We start from the raw sequence: 14,374 nt of genomic DNA, 5'->3' as shown, positions 1-14,374 counted from the left end.
AATATATTTTCTGTGTTTAGCCGCACGTATATATCAAATCGATATAACATAAATGGAGGACCAAACTTATAAAATAAAATAGAGAAAGATCAAGAACCACTTCCTCCTAGTGCTGAAGCTGCTGCCACTAGTCATGACATAGACGATAACATGCCATCAACGTCGTCTGCCAAGGCCGATGCCCAATGTCATAGTAGAGGGCACATACAATCCCAAATGGCAAAGTTCAGGAAAATGACCTTGAAAAAAACATTTAAATCAGCTGAAGAGAAACGTAAACTTGCCAATATACCATTTACGACACGGAGTGGCAAGGAACGGCTAAGGTCGATCCCTAGTATGTTCATGACTAGTGGTTCAGCTTTACATGATGATGGAAGCCCTCCTCCCACTAAAAAAATCAAAAGAGTTAAGCTGGCAAAAGCACAGCGAAGAACTGTGCTTTCTAAGAAGATATCACAAATCCCCAAGGAGAGTCCAAGTGTGGTGGTGGTTGCGATGCCTGACCTTCCCAGCACTGGACGGGAAGAGGTGGCTCTTTCCACCATTTGCATGCCCCCTGCAAGTGCTGAAAGGAGCACCCACAATCCACTTGCTGATATGCAAATTGAAGATGTCACTGTTGAAGTACAACAGGATGAGGATACTGGTGTAGCTGGCGCTGAGGAGGAAGTTGGCGAGGAGGATTCTGATGGTGATGTGGTTTGTTTAAATCAGGCTCCGGGGGAGACAGTTGTTGTCCGTGGGATGAAAAAGCCCATCACGGTCATGCCTGGGCAGAAGACCAAACATTCCACCTCTTTGGTCTGGCAATATTTCCATCCAAATCCGGACAACAACTGTCTTGCCATATGTACCATATGTAAAGGTGAAATAAGTAGGGGTAGGGACGTCAACCACCTTGGAACATCCTCCCTTATACGGCAACTGCAGCGCGTTCATAAAAAGTTACTGTCAAGTTCAGAAACTTTGGCTAAGACCGTAAGCAGTCCAGGGACACCTAAATCCCGTTGTCCTGTTGTTTCCAAGTGCCTGCAAACCACACCGTCAACTCCCTCCTCATCAATTTCCTCCTTTGTCAGGATCGGAAGTAGTCCTGCAGGCCATGTCACTGGCATGACTGACTCTCCTATCCGGGATTCCTCCGGAGGATCCTGCATTGCTACGCCTACTGCTGCCGCTGCTGCTGTTGCTGCTGCTGGGAGTCGTTCATCATCCCAGAGAGGAAGTAGGAACACCACTACTTTTACTAAACAATTGACCCTCCAACAGTCCTTAGCGAGGAGGATGAAGTACGACAGCAGTCATCCTGAAGCAAAACGTATAACTTAGGCCTTGACTGCTATGTTGATGTTAGACGTGCGTCCGGTATCCGCCATTAGTGCAGTGGGATTTAGACAATTGATGGAGGTAGTGTGTCCCCGGTTCCAAATCCCGTCTAGATTCCACTTCACTAGGCAGGCGATACCGAGACTGTACAGAAACGTCAGAAAAAGTGTCCTCAGTGTCCTGAAAAATGCCGTTGTACCCAATGTCCACTTAACCACGGACATGTGGACAAGCGGAACAGGGCAGACTAAGGACTATATGACTGTGACAGCCCACTGGGTAGATGTATCACCTTACGCAGCAACAGCAGCAGCGTCACCAGTAGCAGCATCTCAGAAACGCCAGCTCGTTCCAAGGCAGGCTACGCTGTGTATCACCGGTTTCAGTAAGAGGCACACCGCCGACAACCTCTTAGAGAAACTGAGGGAAATCATCGCCCAGTGGCTTACCCCACTTAGACTCTCCTGGGGATTTGTGATATCTGACAATGCCACCAATATTGTGCGGGCATTACATCTGGGCAAATTCCAGCACGTCCCATGTTTTGCTCACACAATAAACTTGGTGGTGCAGAATTTTCTGAAAAGCGACAGGGGCGTGCAGGAGACGCTTTGGGTGGCCCGAAAAATTTCTGGCCACTTTCGCCATTCAGCGACTGCGTGCCGAAGACTGGAGCGCCAGCAAACACTCTTGAACCTGCCCCGCCATCACCTGAAGCAAGAGGTTGTGATGCGGTGGAACTCAACCCTCTATATGCTTCAGAGGATGGAGGAGCAGCAAAAGGCCATACAAGCCTATACATCCACCTATGACATAGGCAAAGGAGGGGGTATGCACCTGACTCAAGCGCAGTGGAGAATGATTTCCGTGTTGTGCAAGGTTCTCCAGCCCTTCGAGCTTGCCACACGTGAAGTCAGTTCAGACACTGCCTGCTTGAGTCAGGTCATTCCCTTCATCAGGGTTTTGCAGAAGCAGCTGGAGAAAGTGAAGGAGGAGCTAAGATGGAGCGATTCCGCTCGGCATGTGGGACTTGTGGATGAAGCCCTTCATTCGCTTTGCCAGGATTCCAGGGTGGTCAATCTGTTGAAATCAGACCACTACATTTTGGCCACCGTGCTCGTTCCTAGATTTAAAGCCTATGTGGTGTCTCTCTTTCCGGCCGACACAAGCCTGCAGAGGTGCAAAGACCTGCTGGTGAACACACTGTCAGCTGAAGCGGATTGTGACACGTCAACAGCTCCATCTTCATTTTCTCCCGCAACTGGGGCTGCCAGGAAAAAAATAAGGTATCCTAAGCAACCCGCTGGTGGTAATGCAGGGCAGGCAGGACCAAGTTTTGACATCTGGTCAGGACTGAAGGACCTGGCATCAATTTCTGACATGTCTACTGTCACTACATATGACACTGTCACCATTGACAAAATGGTGGAGGATTACATCGGTGACAGCATCCAAGTAGGCATGTCAGACAGTCCGTACCTGTACTGGCAGGAAAAAGAGGCAATTTGGAGGCCCCTGTACAAACTGGCTCTATTTTACCTGAGTTGCCCCCCCTCCAGTGTGTACTCCGAAAGAGTGTTTAGTGCAGCCGGGAACCTTGTCAGTGAAAGGCGTAGGAGGTTGCTTCCACCGAATGTGGAGACGATGCTGTTCATCAAAATGAATTATCAACTCTTCCATGGAGACCAGCCTCCAGAACGTACAGAGGGACCTGTGGTGGTGGATTCCAGTGGGGACGAGTTAATACTCTGTGAGGATGAGGATGTACACAACACTGAAGAGGGTGAGGAATCGGTGGATGAGGAGGATGAGGACGACATCTTGCCTCCGTAGAGCCAGTTTGTGCAGGGACAGATTAATTGCCAGCTTGTTTTGTGGGGGCCCAAACGAACCAATCATTTCAGCCACAGTTGTGTGGCAGACCCTGGCGCTGAAATGATTGGTTTGTTAAAGTGTGCATGTCCTGTTTATACAACATAAGGGTGGGTGGGAGGGCCCAAGGACAATTCCATCTTGCACCTCTTTTTTTTCTTTGCACTATGTACAGTTTGGGGCCTAGTTTTTCAAACTGCCATCCTGTCTGCCACTGCAGTGTCACTCCTAGATGGGTCACGTGTTTGTGCCGCCCACTCGTGTCGCTTAGCATAGTCATCCAGCTACCTCGGTGCAGCCTTTTGGACATAAAAACACTATTGTGAGGTGTGAGGTGTTCAGAATAGACTGGAAATGAGTGGAAATTAAGGTTATTGAGGTTAATAATAGCATAGGAGCAGAAAAACAAACACATTCTGTGATTTTAGCTGTTTTTATGCTTTTTTAAAAAAAAATACAGATCCAAAACACAAAACCCAGAACCCAAAACACGGAAGGGTGGTTTTGGCAAAACCAATCCAGATCCAAAACACGAAGAAAGATCCAGATCCAAAACCAAAACACAAAACACGAAAAGTGGCCAGTTCTCACCCCTAAAATAAATACATAAAATAGAAAAATATACATAACAAAAAAAAATAGGTAACCATAATATTACAGCATATTAAATCCCCACAAAAAAACTAATGCAATCTACTGAACCTACCACCTATATACAATACACTCCCTCCAAGCAAGGATTTAAAGACACCCCTAAACTATCTACATCACACACAAACCTGTCTATACTTAACCTATCATTACCCATCACCACTATCTAATACCTACAGGTAGATGTATGCAAACCTTTCCATCAAAAAATAATCATAACATCAAAAATCTATGGGGGAGTGAAAGAAGAAAAAGAACCCATAGCTGGAAATAGAAAAGGCCGTCTACTATCCACTCAAAGGGGCATCAACTGGCCCCAACAATGAGACCAGCTGACAGCATCCAGCCTTTTCTTAACCAGATCCATCATCCTCTTCACCTCTTGTGGAATTAAACCCACCACCTCTTCACAGGGAGGACCTTTTTCCTTATGGTAACATGACACCGTGCATTCCATGTGTGAAATCAAACCACTAAACTGACTAAATAAATTGTGTTCAAATTAAATTCTGACTGCCCCATAAGCCCACTCAGGGTAACTGAGACCTGAAAGGCACGGGATACCAATGGCCCTTGATACCTCCTCATAAACTTTTACATTAAAGGGACACTCAAGCAGGAAATGGTCCAACATCTCCTTCACCCCTGGACACTCCCTCTGTGGCCAACCATGATCACTGGCATTCCTCCACCTGCGGTTCCCTCCAACATAAAGCTTTCCATGAAAAGAGAGCCAGGCAAGATCTTTAAACTTCTGCGGTATCCTCTGGGAATTTAACAGAGTTAACCCGGCCGAAGTGACATCGTCTGGAAAATCCCTCAGTGACAGTGGGACATGGAAGTGGGTCTGCAAAATTCTCTTCCCCAACTCCCTTCTGGAAAAGTTTTTGACTACACCCACTTCCACACCATATCGCCTTATCACCTTCAAGCTCTGGATGATGTAGATCGAAAGGTAAACATGCTGAATCCGAAAGCTTCTCACTTGGCCTCCCTCGAGCCACAAACTGAGGAAGGGAGACACCCACAATCTGAATCCCTCTACCCACCGAGGGGGAGCATCTAAAAACGTACTCCCAATGTTCAGTTTTTAAAAGGCTGTTACAAATAAGATGACATGGGTTACCATGTCTAAACTCCCATCTTTCCTCGGTCTGTAGGTGATGCCCCTCTTGACTATATTGATCGTATTTCCCCTTTTCCAGCTCTATACCTTCCTGGAAGTGTCTTCTTGCTTTTTATCCCAATTAGGGAGGGAATCACCTTGGTCAAATTTGATGCCTAAAATGTAGATTTGCTGATTAACCTGTGGGAAGTTGTCCAGAAGGCAGAACTCATCACCTTCCTCCCCATCCAGAAAACTTCACACTTCTCACGATTTACCCTGGAGCACGAGGCCTCAGAATATTCACAGATGAGATGTTCCATGTCACGAGCCTCTGCCTGTGAAGACAGAACCATCATGATGTCATCCACATAGGCCACCACCGTCAGTGGAGGACTACGGGGCCCAGCTGCACCCACCCACAATTATACTCTCTACCCCTCTGATGAAGGAATTGATTGAGAAAACATATAGGAGGGGGCTCAGGGGACATCCCTGACGAACACCAGAGCCCACACCAAATGTGGGACCCACCCAACCATTCACAAGTGGGAAGCTTTCCGCCTGATGATAAATAGCCTGCAACCAATTCACCACCCGCTCTGGAAGACCATACCATTTCAGTGGGGCCCAAAGATACTCATGGTTTACCCGTTCAAAGGCCTTAGACTGATCCAATGCCAGTAGGTACTTTCCTCACTTCTCAGCCCTGCACCACTCTTCACCATGCAGTGCTGAGAAGGTAAAAGCTATAGCTCAGATAATTCTGCCTATTAAACAGTACTTTTGCCAAAATCTTCCTGTCCATATTAAGAAGGGTTATGGGGCATCAGTTCTCAATACAAAATGGGTCCTTTCTTTTGGACAGTAAAATAAGAGCAGACAACCTCATAGAAGTAGGGAGAATGCCCTCATCCAGGCTCTCATTAAACACTTCCACTAGGCAGGGAATTAGGAGGTCTGGAAAGGTCTTATAAAATTCAGATGTTAACCCTTCTGGCCCTGGTTACTTTTTGGGGTTTAACCCCACTATTGCTTTCCTAACTTCCTCTGCTGTTATATCACTCTACAAAGAGTCAAGAGACACAGCCTGAGAAACCAGACCTGGTGTCCCCCTCAGAAATTCCCCCACCCTCTCTCTGACAAGTGAGTGCTCAGTCAAGAGATTTGAATAATAAGATACAATGACATCCAGAATCCCCTTCTTATCAATATGAAGAACACCCTGTCAGTTTACCAGTCCTTAGATCTAATTGGCATCAACTGACCTCCTACAGTTCTGGTAAGGATCCGGTGAGTGGTACATTCCATTATCCCTTTCCAGAACAAAGGTTGCCAGCCGGTTATACTGAAATTCCTTCATCTGGGCCCTCACCCAGGAGTTTTCCCCACTATCTCTCTCCTCAGAGATCAAGAAATCTTATTTCTTTCTCAGGTTTTGGTAGACATTCTGCTTTATTAAGTTTTTCTTAGCTATGAGCCCACAGAAAAACTTACGGATTCTCTTATTTATCACCTCCCACCACACAGATCTACTCCAACCAGCCTCCAAAAGTGTCTCCTGAGATTGAAAGAAGACCCTGAAAGACTGCCTAACTGTCTTTTCCTCTTGAAGCTCCGAGTTCAAACACCATGTGCCCAGCCCTTTCTGAGAGGTTTCTGAGGCATTCAAAGTTACTGAGAGAAAACCGTGATCAGAGAATTACACTAACACCCCTAGGGATGAGGTTTTAGAAGACTCCTTAACAAAAAACCTATCTATTCTAGACCTATGGCTAACACTAACATAAGTGAAACCCATGAGGGCAGGGGAGTGACGAATATGCACGTTCTCCAGACCAGCCTGACTAAACATACTAACTAAAAAATGTGAATCAGGGCCCAGAGGTCTCCTTGAACCTCCCCTGTCCATTGGCTTAATAACAATATTAAAATTACCACCAAAGAGAACCTGCTCAGCCATAAAAGGGAAAGGTTTAATCTCCATAAAGAGACATTTCCTATCCCAGGACCTCTGTGGCCCATAAACATTGATCAACCTTAGGTCATGTCCCTTCATGTTGATATCCAAAATCATACATCTACCTGCTTGCAATTCTATAACCTTGTGGACAGTTACCATGTCAGTAAAAAGTACTGCCACCCCACAGTACAGCTCAGCCGCAAGAGACCAGTAAGAAGGACCTCTCCTCCACTCACGCTTTGCTTTTAGAGGATGTCCAATTTACTAATCCTAGTCTCTTGAAAAAACAAAAAATCAACCTCAACCATGTTGAAAAAAGGCCAACCTACAAGCACGTTCGGAAACTACGGAAGCCACATTAATAGTGGCACATCGTATAGGATGGGGATCCATGTATCAAAGATCATAAAAAGCAAGACCTTGCTTAATTTTACCTTGTACAATACCCATCACAAAAAAATGACAATAATCTATAGACTAACCCCACCTGGGCCAGGCTTCCCTACCATAGTGATTCCTGCCACTACCTGCATTTCTCCCTGGTCACCTACAAGATCCTCTTCCTGCTGGAAGGATCCAGTATAAGGTGGCTTAGGGACCAATTTTATTACCTGATATCCCAAGCCAGGTTCTTACCACCTTGTGCCCCACTGGGACCAACCATGGAACCCTGAGACTCCTCCTGTTCTTCTTCCACAATCAGATCCTGAGTTTCTTCTACCACATTTGCAGTCACCACAAGCCCATCACCTCCCCCTTCCCCCAGCTGAGTCCAACTGGGTCCCATTCCAGGCCATCCTGACCCTCCTCCTCCTCCTAATTTTCTCTCCTCTCTTTCTTCCTATACTTTCCCTCACCACCACCCTCCACTTTCCTTGTCTTCTTGCCTCCCACCTTCCTGCTTGCTTTTGTAACCAAGAATAGCTCCCCACTCTTCCTGACAACTTCTCCATTTTCATCACCTGAAGAAAACACATCAAATTTATTGCTCAATACAATTCCTCTGTCTTCATCTTTCCTTTTATTCTTTTCCCCTCTCCTAACCTCCTGAAATGTGGTACCTCCTCCACCCCTCTCCTAACCTCCTGAAATGGTACCTCCTCCACCCTTTCCCTTTGCTCTGATACTGCATTAATCACTACTGGTACCTGCGTCCTTCTTCTTACAGCCTCCTCCCCCCTCTCTTCCTGCATTGGGTCGCTATTGTGGCTGGCCCAGGGGCATCTACTATAAGGGTGCCCATCTTCCCCACATAGATTACATTTTACACTGCAGTACTCCCTGGAGACATGACCCACTTTCCTACATAAGGAACACTTTATTACATTGCAGTCACTGCTTAGGTGCCTGAAGTCGTCGCATTTAAAGCAAGTCCGCGGCTGTCCATTATAAGAACATTATAACCTATCACGTACAATGTATGCTGCTGAGGGTACATGCACAAATCCAGAATCAGAATAGCGTAACTTTATCATCAGCTCCCAAGCTCCGCCCCATACCCCCAAAGTATATCCCGATTTCACAAGGTCAGATTGTACATCACAAAATTCTGTTAACCAATACTTTATATCCTGGACTGGGATAGATTCACTTCTTAGTACTAATATTGTTGCTTTGACTCTATCGTGTTTAGGGCCTGATTCAGACCCACTCGCGAGCGGCTGTCCGCTCGCAAGTGGGTCGATGGTCTGCACTGAGCATGCGCACGACGGAGCGAGCTCCGTCGTGCGCATGCGCCAGACACGACGAGCAAAGGACTTTCCTTCGCTCGTTGTGTCCGATCAAAGGGGGCGTGCTGTCAATGTTGATTGACAGCACGCCCCCTTTGGTGGGCGTGCCAGGGGCGTGCCTCCCTGACGGGGGCGTTCCCACAGGAACGCCTCCCGTCAGAAGCCGGCCCACTGACATCACTAGTGATGTCAGTGGGAGTGATTTTGGCTCTGATAGAGCCAAAATCACTCCGGAGCTTGCGGTTGAAAACCTCAACCGCAGGCTCCGGCTCGCAATTTCGATGGTCGCGATGGTCACGACCATCGCGGCCATCAAAATGCACGCTCGTATAGCCTGTGGGTGGTGACCCACAGCTATACGAGCGTCCAGGAGGACGCTCCATGAAAATGGAGCCCGGCCCTCATGCAGAGCGTGCGCTCTGCTCAGAGCGTACGGCTCTGAATGAGGGCCTTAGTCACTAAACTCGCCCTGTATACCTTGCAGGGGTCATCTGCCTTATGTGCCTGCCATTTGCCCCAGAATGCTTGTAAACCCTGATAGGACAAGAAACTATCATCAAACTCAGCAGATTTCATCGGTTGTATACATGCGTATAAGTTAGATGCATTAAATCCCAAACTGAATATCATTTGCAAAATACTTCTTTCATAGGTACTGCACATTCCCCAGCCCATTTACATTGTACTAAGGGCCTGATTCAGACCCACTCGCAAGCAGCTGTCCGCTCGCAAGTGGGTCGATGTGGTGCTCTGCGCATGCGCACGACGGCGGGAGCTCCGTCGTGCGCATGCGCCAGATGCTACGAGCGAAGGACTTTCCTTCGCTCGTTGTGTCTGATCAAAGGGGGCGTGCTGTCGATGTTGATTGACAGCACGCCCCCTTTGGTGGGCGTGCCGGGGGCGTGCCTCCCTGCCGGGAGCGTTCCCACGGGAATGCCTCCCGTCAGAAGCCGGCCCACTGACATCACTAGTGATGTCAGTGGGAGTGATTTTGGCTCTGATAGAGCCAAAATCACTCCAGGGCCTGCGGTTGAAAACCTCAACCGCAGGCTCCGGCTCGCAGTTTCGATGGTCGCGATGGTCAAGACCATCGCGGCCATCAAACTGCACGCTCGTATAGGCTGTGGGTGGTGACCCACAGCTATACGAGCGTCCAGGAGGACGCTCCATTTTTATGGAGGGCGGCCCTCATTCAGAGCGTGCGCTCTGCTCAGTGCGTACGGCTCTGAATGAGGGCCTAAATTCCTTATTTTTCCCACCTGTACAGAACTAGCAGCATCTGTATATCATTCCTAACTGGCACATTTGAATTAGTCACAATGTTTGCATAAGACATGGACTCGGGTACAGTTTGTTTAGCAGTAACACGTTCCCCTCTTCTTCTCACATCTTCACTTATTAATTTAGCTGCTGCACCAGCCCTGGCCGGCACCAGCATACAGTCACCGTACACAGTCACCGAACACAGTCATCATATACAGTCACCATACAAAGTCACCATACACAGTCACCATATACAGTCACCATACACAGTCACCATACACAGTCACCATATACAGTCACCGTACACAGTCACCATATACAGTCACCATACACAGTCACCATACAGTCACCATATACAGTCACCATACACAGTCACCATATATAGTCACCATACACAGTCACCATACACAGTCACCATATACAGTCACCATACACAGTCACCATACACAGTTACCATATACAGTCACCATATACAGTCACCATACACAGTCACCATACACAGTCACCAGCATACAGTCACCATACACAGTCACCATACACAGTCACCATATACAGTCACCATACACAGTCACCATACACAGTCACCATATACAGTCACCATATACAGTCACCAGCATACAGTCACTATACACAGTCACCATATACAGTCACCATATACAGTCACCATACACAGTCACCATATACAGTCACCATATACAGTCACCATATACAGTCACCAGCATACAGTCACCATACACAGTCACCATATACAGTCACCATACACAGTCACCATATACAGTCACCATACACAGTCACCAGCATACAGTCACCATACACAGTCACCATACACAGTCACCAGCATACAGTAACCATACACAGTCACCGTATACAGTCACCGTACACAGTCACCAGCATACAGTAACCATACACAGTCACCATATACAGTCACTGTACACAGTCACCATATACAGTCACCATACACAGTCACCATACACAGTCACCATATACAGTCACCATACACAGTCACCAGCATACAGTCACCATACACAGTCACCATATACAGTCACCATACACAGTCACCAGCATACAGTCACCATATACAGTCACCATATACAGTCACCATATACAGTCACCAGCATACAGTCATCATACACAGTCACCATATATAGTCACCATACACAGTCACCAGCATACAGTCACCATACACAGTCACCATATACAGTCACCAGCATACAGTCACCATACACAGTCACCATATACAGTCACCATACACAGTCACCATACACAGTCACCATATACAGTCACCATACACAGTCACCAGCATACAGTCACCATATACAGTCACCATACACAGTCACCATACACAGTCACCATACACAGTCACCAGCATACAGTCACCATATACAGTCACCATACACAGTCACCATATACTGTCACCATACACAGTCACCATAGACAGTCATCATACACAGTCACCAGCATACAGTCACCATACACAGTCACCATATAAAGTCACCATACACAGTCACCATACACAGTCACCAGCATACAGTCACCATACGCAGTCACCATACACAGTCACCATATACAGTCACCATACACAGTCACCAGCATACAGTCACCATACACAGTCACCATATACAGTCACCATACACAGTCACCATACACAGTCACCAGCATACAGTCACCAGCATACAGTCACCATATACAGTCACCATACACAGTCACCAGCATGCAGTCACCATATACAGTCACCATACACAGTCACCAGCATGCAGTCACCATATACAGTCACCATACACATGCACCATATACTGTCACCATACACAGTCACCATAGACAGTTACCATACACAGTCACCATATACAGTTACCATACACAGTCACCATACACAGTCACCAGCATACAGTCACCATACGCAGTCAACATACACAGTCACCAGCATACAGTCACCATACACAGTCACCATATACATTCACCATACACAGTCACCGTACATAGTCACCAGCATACAGTCACCATATACAGTCACCATACACAGTCACCATACACAGTCACCAGCATACAGTCACCATATACAGTCACCATACACAGTCACCATATACTGTCACCATGCACAGTCACCATAGACAGTCACCATACACAGTCACCATATACAGTCACCATACACAGTCACCATACACAGTCACCAGCATTCAGTCACCATACGCAGTCACCATACACAGTCACCATATACAGTCACCATACACAGTCACCATACACAGTCACCAGCATACACTCACCATACACAGTCACCAGCATACAGTCACCATACACAGTCACCATATACAGTCACCATACACAGTCACCATACACAGTCACCAGCATACAGTCACAATACACAGTCACCATACACAGTCACCATACACAGTCACCATACACAGTCTCTATCACAGTATTTTGCTCCTGCTGGAGCCCCGATCTATTCAAGGCAGGCAAACCCTGTGCCATCTGACCATTTACTGCCACACCAGCCGCATCACTTTTACCGCACCTATCTCGACCGTGCACTTCTCTGTGCGCCATTCCTAAACCCACCACAACATCAGGTACAGTGCCCTCCGCTGCTGGCTTATTCAATGAATGTCCCTCCGTGCTTGCCTTTTACTCGGCCTCTTCTAACCGAAACTGTGCCAAAACTATGCCCATCTCTGCCCTAAACACAGCTTCAGCCGTTTCATCAGCCACACCACTCTCCCCCCCAGGTAGAACTGATCCATACGGGGCACCTTCAGGCACAACAGTCACTCACCTGAGGGTTCATTGGTTCACTGGAATCACCCTCCACTGATCCTCTGCTTTTCATGCTGGAATCCTTCCTCTCCGGCCCCTGCACTTGCACCTCCAGCTGCTTGCTGGAATCTGCCATGTCAGCACAAACCACTTCATTACTGCCTTCAGCACCACACTCCACAGCAGCAGAGCCGGATGAAGACCTCATGGGGCCTTAGGCAAGATACCAGTTTGGGGCATACTTACCTACTTTGCTGGGCAGCTTTCCGGGAGCAGCAGGAGGGGACCTGCTGCTCTCCTCTTCGGGGGGCGGGGCCAGACGATAGACAGCATTAGGCCCCGCCCCCTTTACAGAAAACCCCCGTGATTCGCGGGTCCGTGAGGAGGGGCGGGGCTAAATGACGCGATTTGCCTAATTTAGCCCCGCCCCTTCCCGACGGACCCAATAATTTCAGGTAAAATCTCCCCATCCTGCCCACTTCACTAGGAAGTGGGCGGGATGCGGGAGATATGCCTACTCTTCCGGGATCGCGGGGGGTTACCCGAAAAATCGGGAGCCTCCCGCGATTCCCGGGAGAGTAGGCATGTATGGTTTGGGGCCCCCTCCCTCAAACAATCCATAGCACTATATTTGCGTTCCTGATTCATGCAAAGCATCCCTACCCTATTCCTGACCCTAACAACCCTAACCCCAAACCTCACCCTAACCCCAAACCCTAATACTCTAACAGCTAAATCCTACAACAACCCTAATATCCCTAATACCCCAACCCAAACACCTAAACTAACCCTACTAGTCTAATCCAAACTGATACTCCAATCCTAATATGCTATCCCTAATACCCTAACCCAAACTATTAAACTAACTCTAATACCCTAACCCTAAGATTTTCCCTCTCAGTACTTTAAAGGTGGGGGCCCTCTCCCCGTTACCCATTACATATGACATATAAGCCTGAACTAAATGAGTGCTAAGGATTAGAAGGTCGCTGAGAGGTGGCACCTGCAGTGGGGGCTCCCACCAGACATGCACAGTAATGTGTGTGACTGTGCCAACTTAGTGCAACAATGATAATGACCCCACAAACCTCCCTCGCACCCACCAACTTTTTTAAAGTACACTGTAGGATTTATTTTTTATGGTAAGTGGGAAGTGAACAGGATTGCCTTATAGTACAAGTATATTAAAAGTACCTAACATAAAAATATATTACAATATACTTGTAATCAGTGGTGTAACTAGGGTATTTGGAGCCCAGGGCAAATTTGAAAAGGGAGCGCCCCCCCCCACCCCTATGTGCGCGCGGCAAAAAAATGGGCGTGGTCACTTAAAAATGGGGCGTGTCAACATGACACACCCCTTTATTTTCAAACTGAACATTACTATCCATATGCACCTTAACCCCTGTAGTACCCCTTATACAGTACCCCCAGTATGCAGTTGTGGTCCCTCTCATGCAGGCCCATAGTAGTGCCCCTTATACAGTATCCCCAGTAGTTGTCCCTCTTATACAGCCCCCAATTAGTTCCCCTTACTCAGTACCCCCAGTAGTGGCCCCCCCAAATGCAGTGCCCCACGTAGTGTTCCCCCTTATGCAGTGCCCCCAGTAGCAGTCCCCACAATGCAGTGCACCCAGTAGCGGTATCCACTTATGCAGTGCCCTTTATATGGTGCCCCCAGTAGTAGTCCCCCCCCTATGCAGTGCCCTT

General features: G+C 47.6%; 1 pseudogene; it reads right to left on the bottom strand.

Moving 5' to 3' along the window:
- Positions 1 to 12,872, bottom strand: part of LOC148478106 (uncharacterized) — a 120,356-nt pseudogene extending 107,484 nt beyond the window's left edge.
- Positions 12,873 to 14,374: the final 1,502 nt, after the last annotated feature.

This window comes from Taudactylus pleione, unplaced genomic scaffold, assembly GCF_031769625.1.
Source record: "Taudactylus pleione unplaced genomic scaffold, aTauple2 ptg000679l, whole genome shotgun sequence".
Taxonomy (NCBI): Eukaryota; Metazoa; Chordata; class Amphibia; order Anura; family Myobatrachidae; genus Taudactylus; species Taudactylus pleione.
This window is presented reverse-complemented; position numbering and strand designations above follow the sequence as displayed.